The sequence below is a fragment of the Triturus cristatus genome, chromosome 4_1, assembly GCF_964204655.1.
Source record: "Triturus cristatus chromosome 4_1, aTriCri1.1, whole genome shotgun sequence".
NCBI classification, from domain to species: Eukaryota; Metazoa; Chordata; class Amphibia; order Caudata; family Salamandridae; genus Triturus; species Triturus cristatus.
Genome location: NC_140585.1, coordinates 1,198,284,569 through 1,198,304,409, shown reverse-complemented (window position 1 = coordinate 1,198,304,409; position 19,841 = coordinate 1,198,284,569). Strand labels below are relative to the sequence as shown.

The following is a 19,841-nucleotide window of genomic DNA, read 5'->3' as shown; positions in this document are numbered from 1 at the left end:
ATTTGCCGTCAAGGATGTTGTCATATAATTATGAACATATTGGTGTGCTTGACAATATTTATTGTGAGGGCGATGTTTCGTTCAGATAAAAGATGAGGCCCGTTCCCTATGGTAGAGTCCACCCAGATTTCCCCCTGCCAATAACATGTTCGTGATTGGTCCTGATGAATGCTGCATGTCCAATAAAGTCTTCATTAGGCAGCTCGTGCACAGGCTGATGCAGTTCTCCACCAATGAATCCGTGTCCTTTATCACCACATGTCAGCAGGACAGTGATCAGGTGTGCAGCTCCAACTGTTTTGAATTATTATTATTTTTACTTCCCCGGAGAACCTAAGTTCTTCCTTTTGGAAAACCCCAAAGATTTAAAATATCCAAGTATCAGAGTGCGACCTTTCAGGGCTGGAAGTGGCTTGCAACAAGCGTGGCCCACGATGCTCCGCAGAGATAACTGACGTTGGCGCCGGGAGACGGGTTTACGGGCAGGGTTGGTCCCGTCCGGGTGCTGTGCTGAGGAGGGAGGGGGGCCATGTTCAGCTGCTGCCCGCTGTTATCTGTTAGCGCCAGCAGGAAGCACCGCCGAGTCCAGCCCTGACCCCCCTGACCCCCCTGACAGTGGTGCGCACCTGCCCCACCCAAGGGCGAGGAAAGGAGCCGGTCCTGGTGGTAAGCTGTTTTCCGGTGGTTGGCGAGACTACAACATTTTTGAGTGAAAGCTTTCACCTCACACACACGTCCGAGAAGATTCGTGTGCGCAAGTACTGCATGAGACTAGCCGGTGAGCTGAAACACTACACATAAGGGGTAAGTAACTGAGCATGCGTTCACCTCTGGGCATTTTCCCATCTTTTGTTTCTTTATATGGTTGAAGTATTTATATGGCCTCTGGCCTCGCAACCCGTGCAAAGGAACGCTATACAGAGACCTTCCACAATAAATGTAACAAAACACCGTGTTTGAAAAAGCAAGGAGAAGAGATAAGGTCGACTTTGGGGAAGTGTGCGTTTATACTTCGAGAGAGGCAGATAGTAGAGTTCCTGATGGTCTCAAACATTGAATTCGGCATTCTTGGATTCGGGGGCATAGCTTCAGGGGCTGTGTTTGGGGTGTGACAGCCCCAAAATGAATTCATCCTTTGCTTGGTACTTGAGTCTGGGGTTCCTGAGTCGGTATGCTATCTCTGGATCGGTTTTTCTCCTGTGAGCCAAGAAGGAATGAAAACAGCGAGCTTTGATGTAAACGAGAGCGAGAGACCCATACAGTGGCTGTATTTCAAAATGTGAAGGTAGATAACGTGGGGTCAATAACAGCTTCTCTGAGTGTCCAAACGGTGTGATCCTAGGCACATATTGTATTCCACAGAGCCTTCATTTTCTTTTATCATCAAATATGAGCAGATGTTTAAATACTTGAACTCAGAGTGTGTGTGCGCTGTACAAGCACCTCTTATATTAAATGTCAATAGTCTATAATGTTGCACCATCTATAATAATAATTTAGGCCACGTTTAGGGTTTATATGACTACTGACTTGCCTCTTAGTACACTAATGGCATTGTCTTTGGGGGGAAAGCCAGGAATGTTTTTAAAAACGATCACTTTTAAGAAATGTATGTCTATGTAGCCATACAATCTGATGTACTAAGCTGAAACACTTCCAAATGTTAAAGAAATACACTTTTTTTTAATTTTGAAGAGATTGTACCATATTTTTACCTTATATTTCTTGCACGATCTACATGCCTAAAGTTTTCATGACTTGGGTCGTGCATGGACTCTTAGAGTCAAGCCAGACCATAGCTTGGCTCGCTCTATTCATTTGCCTGTATTCAGTCCTCCATTTGCATCTTTGGCTTAGTACCGGGAGCTTGATAATATGATTTGCAATTAGCGAGGACTAGAAAAGGGAGCCCTGCCCACATGCACTGATTTGAGAACCCTACCACTAAGGTTTCTTGTAGAAGAGATGAAGAAGAGTGCAAGCAGTGAAAATACATTTAAACTGAGTGATTCAATGGCAAAGACCCCAAGCTGTTGCCTTGTTTGTGACCGTAGTCAGGAGTTCCTAAGGAGAACTACCAGGACCAGGTGGGATGAGCAGGGGTGTAGTTTCATCGGGGGTATTTGGAGTGTGACACTCCTTAAATGCGTTCTTGGTTTGGTAGTTGGGTCTGTGGGCCCTGACTCAGCTCTGCAATGTCTGTGATGGTTTTTCTTTTCTAATTTCACTCAGAGGATTTAAGTTGTTCATATTTTGGATCAGCATCTTAATTATTTATAGTGACTGGTTGACACAAAAAGTAGTAAATCTATACTCACAGAGGTACTCCTTGGTTCGGTACAAATGCACTACTTTTTGGAATTTCCAATCACTGTCAGTAGGAGGTTCAGAAAGTTGCCCCAGTTTCAATATTCCAGGCACACTACTGGCAATCGAACACCCAAAAGGTGACCGCTTGGGGTAATCTCTTCTTTTTTTGCCCATTGTGCAACTCTTGACAGAGGACCACCTAGTGAAAATCAGTACTGACCCGTTCCTTATGAAAACACCCCTAGCTGAACCTTGGCCATATCACCCTTCCACATTACTGGCCACTGCTTGTTTAGTTGGGAAATGTTATATTCACCCCCCCCCCCAAATTGCACTGACTAATTTACGTCCCTGCTTGGATTGCCATCCACAAATGACTGTTTGAGAGTTGTCTTCTTTAAAATAAAAAATAAAACTGGCACTCATGCAAGGATGATAACTTATTCAGATGATCTCATGTTTCTGGTTGTCAGATTCCTAGGCCAGTTTAGTAATTTCCTCAAGCAAAACATGTGTAGTCTTGAAAGCCAGCCTTAAAAAAATATGCGCTTGTCTAATAAATATATCATATTTGCAGACTTGCACATTGTTTTACTGCTTTTTTTAAATCTCTACTTTTCTTGCAGTCAGCACAGTATCCCCCTTTTTTTCGAAAATAACACTGGAAGAGCACCTTCACACAAGAGGAGCACTTAAAGGTTGATTAGCACCCAGAAGCCATACATGTACCTTTGAGGAGCTATAAACGAGGTTAGGTTTTGTCAGAACCTCATTTAGAGGCCCACCGGGCAGAAGTTACTTGGGTCAACTGTGGTGGTTGAGGTATTTAACTCTTGATAATCTAGGGCTCCATCTACTACCTGTCCTGAGCAACTGGGCCAAGTATCCCTTCGGCACTTGACTCTTAGTGGTAGCGAGGGTCCAGCAGTCCAAGGCATGGCAGGGGAGAGGTAGCTGCTTGGAGAACAGAGTCAAGACTCAAAACACATTCAGGAAGCCCAAAAAATGAATGTCCAGCCAGCTACTCGGTTTTATGACAAAAGTAGTATTTATATACCAAAGAAAGTGAAATACATCATAAATAAACAATGTACACAGCCCTCTAAGACCAGCAATCTAGTGTTGTCTAGGCTGGGTCCAAAATCCCACTTCCCTGCCTACTGACAGTGGGTATTCCCCATTTACAAGCAATATAAGGCAAAGCATGTTCCCCTGTGCTCTCCGGTCCAGCGATCATTCTTGCCCTCCCATGCTGGAATTACGATATGGAGACCCCGGCAGTGTTCAGCACTCCGGCAACACGGTGGACTTGAGCGCATGTCTGCAATGAGCCAGAGCCTCATCGCTGCTGGCAAGGCAACTGGTCATCCGCGCAAGCTCCTCAGATAATGAAGTAAGTTCCTCTGACCGTGTTGGCCGGTTAGGGGCAGTCACCCTGCTTCCGATGCTTTGGTTGGGGCTGAGAACAGGCTGCTGTTCATGGTAACACACTGTACACAGTGAAGTTACCCCCTCTTGGCATACGATGCACTGGGGGCAGGACCTTGCTCTTTGCATCACCCCCCTCGCATTTGATTTGATTTAGAATTTGTAGAGCGCAGCAGTTACCCAAAGGCATCAAGGCACTATAGACCACCATCCAGAATAAGTCCACTAGATCTCCAGATGCAGAAAATTTCAACACAGAGTAAAGCCAGGTCTTAAGCGCCTTTCGGAAGGGCAAGAGCTGAGGGATGGCCCTGTTTTGAGGGAAGGTATTCCAGAGTTTCCTCGCGGCTGTAGAAAATGCTCTGTCACCCCACTTCTTTCTTTTGGTTCTTGGCACTGTGAGCTGGAATTGAAGCGATGAACGAAGGTGTGTGCCAGGGGTGTATCAACTAAACATGGCTTTTAATCTAGTCGGATATGGGAGATGAAGAGCCTTATGTACCATGCAGAAAAATTTAAAGCTGATGCACCTACTAATTGTGAGCCAGTGAAGGGTTCCAAGTCCCTTCGTGGCTGACTGCCCCGTAGTAATGTTCAGAACACGTCTAGCCAATGCATTCTGCACCACCTGGAGTCTGTGCTGCGTGTTCTTATTCAAGTCCAGATACAGTGAGGTGCAGTAATCCAGTCTGGACATTACCGGGCAAGAAGGACCTGCTTCCAAGCAGACTGCTGAAGGAATGGGAACTTTTCTGAGAGCATCTTTATAATCCAGGTGCATGTTGCTATTGTGCGACTCACCTGAGCATTAAAGTTAAGTTTAGTGCCCATCAGCACTCTAAGGTTCTTTGCCTTTTGCCCCGGAGTAGGACAGGTTCCTAAAGAGTGTGGCCAGAAGCTACTATTCCAGCTGGGTGCCCCTGGACCAAAAGTCATCACTTCCATCTTTTCTCCGTTGAGTTTTAAAAAGTTACATGACATCCATTCTGCCACTTTGACCATGCAATGTGAGATGTTCTCTGCTAAAGGACATGGATTTTTGGGAATTGACACCATGATTTGAGTGTTCTCCATATACGACACTACCTCCATTCCGAATAACTGGATTATTGCTGCTTGGGGGGCCACATAAAGATTAAAAAGCGCAGGGCTCAAAGATGAGCCATGCGGCACTCCACTAGGCAGGGAAAAGGCCTCTGAGTAGAAGGGCTGTAACTTCACCTTTTGGGATCTGAGGAAGGAGGACAGGAGGGCTAAGGCTTGATGAGAGATGACAAGACCTTGAAGTCTATCCAGCAGCAGCACAGGTGAGATGGTATCAAATGATGCTGATAGATCCAAGAGCATCAGCGCCACCCCTTGTCCTTTATACAATAGCCACCTTATACAATCAGTGGCTGAGATTAATGCGGTTTCTGTCCCATGATGTTTCCAAAGGCCAAAATGGGAGTCATGAAACCAGTGTTGCTTTTCTGCAGTTTCCATCAAATGGATATTAAGGTGCATCTCCAGAATCTTGGCTGGAACAGGGAGCAGGGAGATCGTACTATAATTTCTAAAGTCTGTGATATCCAAATTTCGTTTCTTTAGGCGAGGCCTAATAGCCTGCTTCCAGCTCCAGGGGTAAGATACAGATGTGACCATATCGTTCATTAGTTTGGAAAGTGGGTCTGCAATAATGCTGACCTCCATATTGTGAACTGCTGGTGGGCAAGCTTCTAGAGGGGATCCTGAGTTGGTTTTCAGAAGGTATTGTTCTACCAACTTGGGGGAGAGTGTAGGAAACACGGAGAGACCTTTCGGCTCTTGACTTGAGCATGATGACATCCCTTTAGGTGTCAATAGTGGCCCGCTAGTGGTACTTGACTGAATGGGCGTAGTGGTGGTTAGGTCAAAACCTGCATAAATGTCTATAATCTTGGAGGGGTCATCGACTTTTGTGCAGCACAGAGGCATATGGCCACTCTGGTGAAACATCAAATACCTTCACAGCGGCCTCCTCTGGTCTATGGGGTTGCTGACTTTGGCACACATGGACAGATGCACCAATCATTGCAGCAGCAAATATCTTCATGGCAGCCCTTCTGACATATGGGGTTGCCAACTTTGACCAGCACTCCGGCAGACTGCCCGATCGGTGCAGAGGTAAAAGTCTTCGCGGCAGCCCCCTCTAGCAGACTGAATTGCTGACTTTGATCAGCACACAGACGGACGGCCTGATTGCTGCAGCAGCAAGTATATCTTCATGACAGCCTCCTCTGGCATATGGGGACGCCAACTTGGGTCAGCACACAGGCGGACAGCCTGACCGATGCAGCAACAGTTATATCTAGATCGGGGCAAAATTTAATTACATCAGTGTAATTTGCATAATTTTGATAATTTCGTGTAACAAAATTTATACAAAATTACAAAGATTATGCCACATCACAGTTTTGGAGAGAAATATTAACGTAAGATGTACCATTCCCATAATTTTCGAATATGAGCAGCATTTCAAATAGATTTGTTACCAGAGCGGACCGTTCTGGTAATGTTTGAATTCAAAGCTACAAACCTGAACGCAAGCCGCAGTGTTTTGCACACAAGTGAACGAAAATCAATTCTAAATTACATTTTCGAGTTTAATTTTTACCTGAACAGACAGATCCGGTATTTTTGGGAGTTTGAGATGCATTTCATATAATTATGCATAATTTTGCAAAATTTTGCAGTTATTTTATGTAATTACGCTTCAGTAAACTTTGCATAACCGTAGATATTACTTCACGGCTGTCCTCTATGGAATACAAGGTCGCTGACATGATCATTACATGGGGGGGGGGGGGGGGGAGGCGGGCTGACTGTTTAAGCAGGAGTTATGTCTTTCATGGCGTCCCACCGTAGCATATGGGTTAGCTGACTTGATCAGCACACGGGCGGGCGACCGAAGCGATGCAGTAACAATGATATCTTCACATGGGCCCCCTCTCATATATGGGGTCACCAAATTTGGACATCACACCGGCAGAGAACCCAATAAGGGCAGCAGTATCTCCCACTTGGCTTCAGGGATCCACTTGCCATGATTCTCCACTGGACATCGCTCCCTCCAGGCACTCATCTTCTCCTCACACGATCTTCTGGTCTCAGGCAGATGCTGGAGGTCCAGGTTCCAGAGCACATGGTCTTATTTCCCTGGGTGATGTCCTCTCACCGAGCTGGGAGACTGACACCCCATGATCCCCAGCCCTGGTCACACAAGTCAGAAGTCTTGCTCAGCTTCTTAATGTCGAGGAACATCCACGGCTAACTGCTTGACAATTTGGGAGATTCAAGCTCCCTTTTTTATAATCCATATTCCGAAACGGATTTGATTTTGTGTCTCATGGTTTCAAGTTCATGTTCCAGGGAGGAGGAGGTGCCTCCTTTGAAGTGCCCACTCTTGTGTCCTGTCCTTTGTCCAGGAAGCAGTCTGTCACAGCAGGAGCAACTCCAACCCTGTTAGCCTCACAACATAGGCCAAGGAAGTTACACCTGAATGTCAGCCACACTGATATCTGCCTAACAAAAGGTTACAAAGGTCGCAGCCCTACTCTTTATGATTCCCTTATCAGCCCTATCTCCTTCCTGAGATGTGTCCAGGCCTGACGGACCACACGCCTTTTCAGGATCAAAGAGCACTTTTGAGCTTGGCTCTCCTTTCCTGCAGTGTGTGTCCAACCCAGCTATCACGAATGTAGCAAACCACAAAATTATCTGGGGGTTCATCCACCTCCACCTGCCTTTGCAAGGCCCTTGGTTTCCAATATGGAACACACAGGCTTCCAGGTAATGTACCACTCACAGGCACACATACATCACATTATACACAAGCAAACACACATGCACTGCACAGTGCCACAAGTTAACATGATGGAGGTCATGGGTGAGTTAAGCACACAGCAGTGAAACTTTACATGACTTGGTATGTACGCCCCATTCCAGTGACACAAGAAAAAGGCCTGTTCACACTACTGACCATCATTACAAAAACAAAGCATGCTGCCATCACCACACTTAAGCTACTTAACTCCTGGTAAACTGCCATTTGCTGATAGGCCGCTCTGCACTGCAAAAAATGCTTTTGCACTAATTTTCTTTACTGTAACAGTCTAAGTTGCATCTGTCATCTTGAATCAGTAAATAAAAAAAGCTAAGAAAAAATGGTGCCCATGTCATTCCACGGATGCACACATGCCTGGTGACACATGCATACACACATCACCATGAATGCACATGTATACATCATCACTCATGCATGCTCATACATCATTATGCATGAGCTCATATACGTCATAGTGAATTTATTACTAGGGAAAACTGACTGATGATTTGCTTGAAGATCATTTCGAGGAAATAAGTCACTCATCAACCACAAAACCCTTGAAGTTCAGCTAGACTCCTTCATTGACTCAGTACCAAAGATGACTGCCTGAGGGCGCGTTGCTGCAGAGATTCCTCCCTGTACAAATCAGTGGTGAGCTTGTACTTTAGCTGATCCACTCAATACTCTTACCAGCCCAAAAAACACACAGACTATTTTAACCCTTTAAACCAAATCCTCTCCAGCATGGGCATCACATCGACTGCAGAAAGTTACACCAATTCCGGAACCATTAGAGCCTCCCATCTATCTTGTTCAGGTCCAGAGTCACTACAATTTGAGGTTATAAATGGAACCTAACCCTAAAGCCTTATTCCCAGTTGATGTTGTGACGCCAGGTTGTCCTGTTGTGAACCATTTAATTTTGGGTCACACACCTGGTTAGATCTCCTTAGCCCCAAGGGGCTCATGCATGTTATAGCCGCTTTAAACAGAATGAGAACAGACAGGTGTCTCTCACTCTTCTTTATGAGTAGTTAGGCTCATTCAGATTCAGAAAGCCATGTGTCAAACAACTCTGCCAGACAAAATCTTGTCTGTAGCGTGGATATATACATGAACCCTCTACCCAGCCTCTGTAAACAGTAGACACACACACAGCTGTTGGTATTTTATAATAAGAGGTTATTTATGTACAACTAGAACTTAAGCCTTCTTTATCAGAATGCTCGTAATTATTATGGTAATCTCGGCAGTCATTATGTAAAACAAAATTAATATTAGAAAAACCAAATGCATGTTAGCATATTACATCACACATCCTAACTTCCCCTAATTGATTAGTATAATTCCTACCTAACATGTGTGTGCGTGTGTATACCAGTTAAAGTTACGTCAATTAACTATAACCTGTGCCCGAAAGAAACTATAACTTATGCCCTCTTCTAATGTTTTTTTTAATGTCAAGTAAGAAATTATTTCAATTCCTAACTATATTGTTACTTTAACCTTTGTTTTTTTTACTTCATTTCTATGTTTGTGAGGCTTAGGTTTGAACGCTCAACCCCCACAAAGCCGTGAGGGGCATGGGGTTAAGCGTTCACCCCCCTTTATTAATAAGAAAAACCAGGCCTATTGGCTTTATCAGGAGGTGAGCACGTCAACATATATAAAAAAGACTTTGTCAAAAAGTAACAGATTATTTTTTAATTTTGTAAATACATGCATTGCAATGTTTAATAATACTTATTGTCACAAATTATTTTAAATGAAGCATTTTTTAAACCAACCATAAACATGTTTTGGAGTATGTTTTTAACATTTTTAGGCCACAAAAGGTACCTATAGAAACAACCAGAAATGGTCCCTGCACTCCAGCTGAAGAGCCTACGGCTTCAGCTCAGAGTGCTTTCAAAATAATGGTAAGCTCTCCTGGGGTCTTAAATGCAATGATCCAGACACTTATTGTGATTTTTTTAAATGTTGCTGGGGGCCGCTATGCTCCTTTCAGTCCATCACAACATTAAAAAATGCTTGGTGGTGCCACTGCCCTGTCTAGGGGCACCGCCAGGATTAAATACATAACTTAAAAGCCCTCACAGGGTGCTTGCCTAGAATAATGAATAATAAATTAGCGGGTCCTGACGTACATTTTTATTTTTTAGGGTGTCCCAGTCACACCCGGGAGACCCACATGTTATGAACACTTTGGGGCTGAGTAGGAACCCCAAGGCTTACGCAGCCCATGCCGTCTCCCCAGCCAGCACCTATTGTGGGTGACAGCTGGTGCCGGACATTTTTCTTTTACAGTGGGTGGCCCATTGCCCACCCGGAGAACTCACACCTTTTTATTAATGTTGGAGGCTGAGGGGGGAGCCAGAAGGCCCCTGCGGCCCCTCCCGGCAGAACCCATTCTGGGTGTCAGCTGAAGATGGACAATTTTCTTTTATCATGGGTTCTGTGGTGCCCACTGGGGGCACACACACCTTTTTCTATGTTGGGGGTCCAAGGGGAGACACAGGGCCTCCAAGAGACAGCTCTGTTTTTCCAGCTTCAATACTGAACTGTAGCACACCTTGGTATTACAGCATTGAGAATGGGACACAGTTCAGTCAGTATACCTCATTGCTGTCACAACAGCAGCTATTTCAGTATTAATATCCATTCACAGCTTAGGCAATGCTCCTCAGTTCGGCCCTGCAGGATGCCGGCTATGCCACCTTCAAAGCATACAGTTTTATCAAGGTACCTCAAAGGTGACCGGGGATGTTACTTGAAGCATCGTTGTGTTTGAGGGAAATGGCTGGGGAAGACTGTTTAGGGCCCTTAACACATGTGTATTTGTAAAGCGCACGCATCACCCAAGCTAGAGTCTCAAGGCACTGAATAACAGATGTTTATTGTTACGTAACTTAATGTAACTCATTTTATCGACCTCAGATGGATGAAAGGCTGAGTGGACCCGCCGGGATTTGAACCTGTGACAATGAGGTTGAACACAGGCCTCTAGAGTGGATGCATTAGTCCACTAAGCCACCAGACCCGGCTTATTGATGTTATGTGTGTTCAGTGCTGCCTGTGCTCCCTGTATGTGCATTAGAACTATGGACAATACTGTGGTTGACAACTGTATCGACTCCACATGTCAGGGCCGGACTGAGAGCCAAAAAAAACCCTGGTAAATGTTGTCAGACCAGCCCCCTCACTGCATAGTGAGTCTCAGAGAGATCCGTTCAGCTGCGCTGAGGTTTGTATTTCCATTTCAATGCATTGCTGGAATTACTTGTGGCCCGTCAAAGCCTTCAGTGAAAGCGGCCAGGGAAGGTGAAAATGTACCCCCTTAAGTGAAAATCGGCCCCCTGGCCTCCAGCCTACCGGGGAAACGCCTAATGCCCGGTATTGCCAGTCCAGCCCTGCGTACTGTTACAATTACGTGCCTTGCAATTTCCTGTGTAAAAAAACCAATAAAATCTGTTTATCAAAAAAAGAAAATTGACCTTTACAAACCTTTGTCATATCAGTTTTAAGACCTACATAAGTCTGTCTTCACATCTCACTGCAGGGCCATATTAAGGTTTCTCTTCCAGCATTGAGACTTAGACTGCTTTGTCAGTGCAACTCAACACAAGAGTACAGTCCCGCCTCCTAGTTCATTATTCTTACCCATGCACATCTCTGTCACTGCACCTCACTACAGCTCTGATTCTGCCTGCTGTTCCACTATTTATATCTTTGCATGCATGAGCGCAGAGTGAGCAGCGTGCATGAGCGCACAGGGAGCAGCGTGCATGAGCACAGAGTGAGCAGCGTGCATGAGCACAGAGTGAGCAGCGTGTTTGAGCACAGTGAGCAGCGTGCATGAGCGCAGAGTGAGCAGCGTGCATGAGCACAGAGTGAGCAGCGTGCATGAGCACAGTGAGCAGCGTGCATGAGCACAGAGTGAGCAGCGTGCATGAGCACAGTGAGCAGCGTGCATGAGCACAGAGTGAGCAGCGTGCATGAGCACAGGGAGCAGCGTGCATGAGCACAGAGTGAGCAGCGTGCATGAGCACAGAGTGAGCAGCGTGCATGAGCACAGAGTGAGCAGCGTGCATGAGCACAGGGAGCAGCGTGCATGAGCACAGTGAGCAGCGTGCATGAGCACAGAGTGAGCAGCGTGCATGAGCACAGGGAGCAGCGTGCATGAGCACAGAGTGAGCAGCGTGCATGAGCGCAGAGTGAGCAGCGTGCATGAGCACAGAGTGAGCAGCGTGCATGAGCACAGTGAGCAGCATGCATGAGCGCAGAGTGAGCAGCATGCGTGATTAAAAGGTGAGCAGGGTGAGCACTGTGCATTTTTTAGTGCAAGGGGTGTGGTCTGCTGTATGTGTACAGAGCAGGGGTCTCCAACCTTTTCTGTTCTAAGAGCAACTTATGTTGACTGAAAATCGTCCCAAGCTACTAATAATATCAGCATTGTAATATTGACAACATTATACAAGATTATATTAGTGGCTTTGCCATCAAGACTATCAGCAGTGATCACCTCAATGCATCAGGCAGGGTTACCAGCAGTATTGTAAAAAAAGACTATCTCTATATAGGTAATACATAACAGCCGTAAGGTATGCCCCCTGACACCATTCTAATAATAAGCCCTCACAACACCACATGATTTATCACTCACATATTAGCTTTAAATCTAAAATAAAATCTGGATTTGTAAAGCAGAGGAAAACCCTCAAGGGTATATTAACGCTGGAAAAACATATGTCTATTTTTATGCAACTCAATGGTTGGAATTGTTGAACTGGAAATTTTACTGGAAATTCAGTTGACATTGAACCAGTTTTCTCCAAACATTATCATGATATCTGAAAAAACGCACATTTTCATCTCAAATACATGCTTTTCGGAGTTGATAATAACAGTATTGCAAGAGGGAATTCGTCTGCCCTTTGAATCGTATTTATGTAAAGAAAAAAAACAGCTCTTCAAATATAAGGCAAAAGTCAGACACATAACAGAAAACCGGAAAGCTCTTACCCTAAGCCTTAGACGTTAAAAGGTGATAGCTCCAGCTATGAGAAGAATCTATCTGGGGTTGTGAAGGCTTGGGCACTTGCCAGTGTTGGTTTTTGTGCTCGGGAGATGCTTGCAGTTGGCATTATAAGCTGACAGGACCTGCAGCGTGGTACAGGGTCTACCCTTCAGCACTGAGGGAAACCTGCAGAATAACCGTAATAGAGATCTCAGGACGTGGCCTGTAGATGGCGCTATCGATGCAGCGTGTGCCAATGTTGTTGGTGCTCGTGGGTAATGTTCCTTCTAGTGGATAAGGAGTCAATGGGTCACAATTGCTGAACGATATGTTCATGTCTGGGATCCGAATGCGGGGCTCGTGCTACATTAAGCCCACTGTAGGCATAGGCTGCCACCATGAATTGCCACAAGAGGGCACTAGATTTCAACAAATGGTCACAAAAAACGGTTTTGTTGCTAAATGAGACGGCAGCAGTGGTCGAAGTGGGGAAAAAAAAGTAGGGGAACTGTGGGCGGAGCCTCAGGGGGCGGGAATATTCCGAGGATTGGGTCAGTGGGCGGAGTCAGGTGTAGCTAGAAAGAGCAAAACATCCCAATTTTTAGTATGTTTGGCATTTCACTGATGAGTTACAGCTTATAATGTTATTTAATGCAACCAATAGATTCACGTTTATTTGAGGTTTAATAGATGAGTTATTGACATTAAAATATATTTACAATGTGGGATACGTCTTCAATCACAGAATGTCCCAAATACGCATATAGGTGGAATCATAAGCCATTTGTGTCCGAGCCATGCAGTTTCTTTCATTAGCACTTCTCCTCCCTTTTTCTAACCATTTCTGAACATAACATTTGGCTTTAGATTCGATGACACGAAGCCCCACGTGTTGGGGAGCACTGTTGATGACATCATTCTGTGCCCCACGGCCAATGCAAAATTGTATTCATGTGTTTTTACATGCTTCACGCAACATGTCATGAAGCCAGCATTAGATGCCTCTTAGTTTCCTGTTATTGTATCTAGACCTAGCACTCTAAAGCAACCCAGGCCTGTTGGTTTTGCAGATGCTTTTAGCAGTATCAGATGAAAGAGATACAACTATTTTATGAGTAGTTTGTGTAATTACCACTCAAGTTAGATAGCAATCAGAATTGCAAATGCATCAATTCTGAAATTATGAGACTCAAACATTGGTAGAGTCAAAAATAGGTAGTGGTCCTCAGATTATTTCAATCAGTTATTTTCTCCCCTACAGGCTACTATCCTCTGCAATCACTATTAGGCACCTTCCTCCTTTGTCTCTCCATGAGCACTGCAGGTGTCTAGGAATACCACGCACCAGAGACTGCATGAGAGAAGTTCAAACATGAATGGCAAAATATCCTAGTTTGCAAATGTTTCCCACATAATTATAACTCTGCCGTGTTTCATAAACTGATGGTTTTACCTAAAAATTTGTTTGTATCTCAAATGGATCAAAACAACGTGACTTGTGTTGCTGTGAAGTGGAGGGCCCGTTACAAAGGTTGACTGGTCACGTTCTCAGGGCTGCTATTAATGAGGCGAAAGCTTTGCAGAGACTGTTAGTATGTGTAAAAATTTCAAAATAACAAAGTATCAGAAAATGTACCACATTAAGCTGCAGTCTTTCATTGCTGCATAATTTAGTCAACACTGCAACATAATTTTGCCCTCCATTACTGCGTAATTGCAGCGACCCAAAAGCAGGCAGCACATGTTAAAAGTGCTTGCTGCTTGAAGCAAAGAGACACCGTGAAGTTTGAGAACTTAGGGACATATTTACAGGAATGGTGGTGCAACGCATCAAGTTACTTTGCTGTGCTGCATCACAGGGAAAGGGCAGAAATGCACTGTCTTTATCCAATACGGTCACTGCTGTTCTAGGGTGTGCTGCTTCGTAGGCCTACCCGCAAGACTGTAGGTGAACTTCAGTATGGATTGTGATGGACAGGCCTTCAAGGTTAACCCACACTAGCCACCGGTAGGGTCCACTTGCTGGTGCTTAGAGACCAGGGCTTCTATGGTGTAGTATGGCCTTCTAAGGTCTAGTAGGGGAATGTGCTCCCTCAGGAGAGTGGTCTGGTGGACTGGTCATGAAGCCCGATTCCCCAGTTCCAGATTTGGTAGCTCTGGCCGTAGTGCCACATCCTATCCTCCCTGAGCACCCTTCTGTCCCACTGAGAGACACTTGCACTGCCTTCAGCTACAACCCAATTCTGCCCCATTATAAACACCTGGCTGTGACTCAATTCAAATTACGCACTGCCTGAAAAAAGTAACAACATCCTGGAAAAAGCAAACACTCATAGGCACAGGAAGATTATGTAAAGCGTGCAAAATAAGCAGGAACGACATGGCTACTTTAGTTTTTACACTCCTTGTTTAGAAATCAATGAGTGTTTTTTGCCTCAAACGTTGAGGACATGAAAACTGTGCTCTTAGTGTACACAGGTGTGCCTTTTAGTGTACTCGTGGACAGCAAGGAAGGGCATAAGCAGGACTCAGAAGATTAAGGGATTCTTGAGGAAAATCTGATCTGACTCACAGAAACCCACAGGGCTCCTCCACATTCATGTCAGCCAGCAAGCTGCTCAAACATCGGCATTATGTATTCAAGTGTCCTGCTAACTATACCTTTTGAACTGTCTGGCTTGCTAACTCTCCTACCCACAAAAAACTTGAAAGAGCTCTTGAGGGTAAAAGGCAAAATTATATTTTCATTTGGGAAGTGAAGGATACATCCAACTTTATTTTTTGTGGTGACACAATCGTACATTAGTTAGGCTGTAATGCATTGCTAAAACAAAATCACAAACCTAAGTGGTCCCAAAGGCAAGACCTATTGGCTTTGCCAATGCTTGTTTAGATATCTCATTTGTTAAATGGGGCACTTTTAATTTGGTGCCAGACAGGGCCAAACTGGGAACCCAAAGCAGCCCTGGCAAATTTGTGTCCATCCCCTGCACAGTGTGATGCATGCGAACGCAGCAAGCAAGCCTGATGACTGCAAAAGGGACACGGGGAGAGGGTGTTCTCTCCCCTAGAAAATTTTGGAAAAAATTACATAAATGGTGCATTCTACAACACATTGTATTATGTATTCCATTGTATTAGCTTTTAGAGAACAGTAAATGATGACCTTACGGTGCACCAGGATACGACAATCTTGTTGGGGCCCTTCAAGGATTCCCTCACTATCACCCTCCAACAGCGCCCCTCATCTCTCCACTGCCCCTCTCTCACATGTATTTAAATTGTTTTATAGTGCCTCTCATACCAGTGAGGGACTTGGAGCACTTTACATCATGCACACATACAGAGATAATGAGTCATACGTGTGTAAATCAATGTTTAGAAAATGTTTACAACACAAAAAGGGCTACAAGGTGTTAGGATTCACATGCCATCAATTCTGGTTGGCATTTTTTCCGGTTGGAACACAACCCGAGGGTACAAAATGTAACACAGTAGTTGGATTTTCTAATAAGAATGTATTTCTTCCCAAACAAACCAATTTTAGCAGTATTAGGATAACGAATGACTGGGGAAAAACATAACTTCCAAACCCTCACCATACAGTTTGCATGCAGCTCTCTGTGACAAAAGCAGTAACCCACTGAGCTTTGCCCATTAAATACAGTTCTGTGATTTCTATGGTACAGGTTCTTTGCAGTAGGCATTTTAACCCTCTGCGCTACAATGGATGGGTCAAAACTGGCAATAGACAATACTCCAATCTCTCTCCAACAGGAAGATCAACCACCAGAGATATAAATCTTGACTCTTTTATTGTTGCCTGAAATCTGCTGGGCTTACAAGGAATCCTGCAGTGATTTTTGCGTTTTTGAGAGTGTGAAGTGAGTCATTGTGCTGGACAGCCCTGCGGGTTTTGTTACTGGGGTCGATTTTGCAGTCTCCAGTAATAAAACCAGATGCCCAGTACACCAAACCGGCCTTGGAGCCAGGGCTTATTTGTTTTCACAGTCAGACCCTGGATGGGGTTCACAAGGGGCTCTGGTGCTCGGGTGTCACAGAAATGGATACCTCGGGCTGCTTTTATGTTATATCCTTAGAAAAGGGTAAACAGTATTTTCAAAAAGACCACATCCCTGAACATAGACACAGGGCCGGCTTTAGTGCTGGTGGCGCCCTGTGCGACAATGTTTGTTGGCGGTCCCCCCAATGACCACCTCCACCACGGGTTCTCTCACTAGCACCCTTTAACAGTGACCAAGTCTCCATAACCACACTCTCTCAGATGCATTGAATTAGTTATATAGCGCCACTCATACCAGTGTGGTGTCCAAGCACTTTGCATCACACACACATTACACAGAGACAATCAATCATACGTGTGTAAATCAGTGTATAGGAAATGTTACATAAGCCAAAGGACTGAAAGTGTAGGAGTCACATGTCATCCATACTGGTAGGCAGTATAGTTTAAGAGTGCCTGGTGAGGAGAAGCACAAACGCAGAGTCGAAAAAGAAACAGCATAGTTGGGAGTTTTCTTTAATAATAAGAATCGATTTCTAGCCAAATTAACTCTTTTTGCAACATTAATCAATGTTCTAATAATGTATACTTTGCAGTGTGTATGCAGTTCTGGGATGAAAGTTAATAGCTCACTATTCTATATTAGGACTTTAAGTTATAAATTGCAAGTAACAAAAGGTTGTCTCTTTTGAAAGCAGTAATCTGCTGATCTGTTTACATCATACCCACTCTGTAATCTACTTGGTACACGTTCTTTGCAGCAGGCATATTAACCCTCTGCACTAACTTCACCTAAGTCAAAACCTCAACTTTACAAAACGCTGATCTCTCTCCAGGAAGATAATTAATCACAGGAGTTTTCTTGACATTTTTGTGAGGCCTGGTAATTGCCGGCGGAAAGAAACGCTGCAGCAGGTGCTTCAAAAGCGTAATAAACTTTCAAACACGGCGCCCCGAGGAAGCCAGCACCCGGTGCGGTGGCACCGGTCGCACCACCCTAAAGCCGGCCCTGCATAGACAGAGAAGCAGTACACATTTTATAAAATATAATACGGAAAACAGCAGATAAGACATTAATTAAACATTTTCCACATTTATTTTTAAAACGCGCCAAGGTTTGAGCACAGTCCGCGATGAATTCCACATGAAGTCCTCTTCCTTTCCGTGTGGTATTATCAGTCTGGGTGAGCTGGAAAATAAAGGGCAGATGAGGTCAAGGGCGGGGCCACCAATGCGTCCTAATGTGTCCATTGTATTGGTCACAGTGGGGGCATGTGGGTGGCCTCCTCACTAAATGAGGTGTAAATCACTGCACAGCCAGGCCCATCAGAGGTAGCCGGGTTTTTGTGCTGATTGATTGCTCCTCCAGTGCCCCACGTCTCCTACAGTGTTGCTGGGCAGGTCCCTGCCCACAGATACAGTGGGGAAGGGGGAGGGGGTCCTGGCAACTGCAGAGGCCTTCCTCGCTATGCAGCACACCGGCCTGGATGATCCTTTAGGTTTTTTTTTAAACTCAGAGCATTCCTGCCGTCCCGGGACGCATTTTTGAAATGAAGAAGTAGGGGAACGGACTTTGTTAAATTAAATAAGTAGGGGCACGCCGTGCCCCTCCGTTCCCGCCCACTTCGACCACTGGACGGCAGTCAATAGCTGCAAAACCGAACATGACGTGACGTTTCAAGAATCTTGCATCAGAGAAGGTTGGATGCCGTAGACGCGCTTGCACTGCACTTCCATTGCCTTGGATGATACGGACAGGGCACCTCGTGTCAAGATGCTAGAGGTCAGTCCTTGAAGAAGAGGAACTGCAGACAGACACTGTTGGGTTGATCAGTGCACCCCATTGTAGCGTATACAGTAAGGGTGTCACCAGAGCATGCCGACACGTCATGACGGACATTTCACATAACGGTGCAGGGCCCCTGTGACACCTGGGAATAATGTGCAAGGGCAGTCAGTGGCTAAAAACTTTCTGGGAGGATGCTGGGCAGTTCTCGGTAGGGTGCTTGCCTTCGGCGACAGATGTTACAAGCAAGGCGGAGGTGAAGTCACCCTTGGACTGCCGCTGGTGCTGGAAAACAGATGGTGAGGCGGAGTAGGCATGGCATTCACGCTGATCTAATATTTGTGAAGAGAGACGGTCCCGAGGGAGTGGGTGATTCCTCCTGCACCTCTCATGGCTAAACTCAGGAATGTCCGAAGTTTTCTCCGGGGCCTGTGTCAACAACGTCAGGTGAGCCCCCCACAGCCCCTGTTTCTATGTTTAAAAAAAAAAATCTGCCTTGAAAAAGAAGGCCTGGAAGATAAAGCCTATGGCGCCATCTAGTGGTATTCGTTGTGTTATCTTCCTCGTTATTAACAAGTGGACAGACTTTCTTTAAAATCTGCAAATGGATGTTGAACACAGGTGGGTGGCCCTCAAAAAAGTGTGGGGAGGCCTGGGATACAATACTCCCTCTGTCCCTTAAACCTGACCGCCCCTGCACAACAGCCAAGGGAGTGCCCGGAGTAGCAGGGAGCAAGTTAGAAGTCACAGATGCGACCCCTGACTACCTCAAAATGAGGTCGAGGCACAGCAGACTATCCCCGGAGAGTTTGGCTCACCAGCACTGGGTAATAGAGGTGGGTGAGCCCTTGAAAGCTCGAGGCTGGCTCGAGCCAGGTGCCCAGCTCAGGCTCAGCTCTGGGTCCTCATGGACAGGGCCGGACTGGCCGCAGCAGGCAACGGGCATTTCCCCGGTGGGCTGCCAGGGCTGGGGCCGGTTTTGGGCCCCTGGGGGGCCGATTTTGTTACAGGGCCGTTTTGCAGCTGCTGTAACGAAATCGTCCGAAACCGGCCCAGGCAAAATGCTCGGCCGCACCCCCAACTCCCCAGGGGCCGGCCGAGCACTTTGCCAGGGCTGGTTTTGGTTCCCAGTCCGGCCCTGCTCATGGGCCTCCGAGCCCAACACGATCCGACCCCGGCCCCTCTCTCTTAGTAAAAAAACAAGGCTGCGAAAATCAATATTGGGAAACACAAACACGGACGTACTGACTAGTGGTACCTCTAACCAACAGACAATGAGCACGTTTTGGTGTTTCTTAAAGTTTAGGACAATGTTGCTTTTCACAGGCAGTGAAAACTATCATTGTGATAAAACTCTAAAAACACCAACATGAAGGGGGAGGGAATGTGGCAGTATGGCCAGAGCTGCCAAATTTGGAACTGGGGAACT

The 19,841-nt window shown here is 45.6% G+C and overlaps 1 protein-coding gene across 1 annotated transcript in view; it reads left to right on the top strand.

The window, feature by feature from the left end:
- Positions 1–645: 645 nt before the first annotated feature.
- Positions 646–19,841, top strand: part of SMAGP (small cell adhesion glycoprotein) — a 181,495-nt gene continuing 162,299 nt past the window's right edge. The window contains exon 1 of the mRNA XM_085654489.1: positions 646–804. The gene's annotated coding sequence lies outside the window, so the exon portion shown is untranslated. The remainder of the gene's footprint in view (positions 805–19,841) is intronic.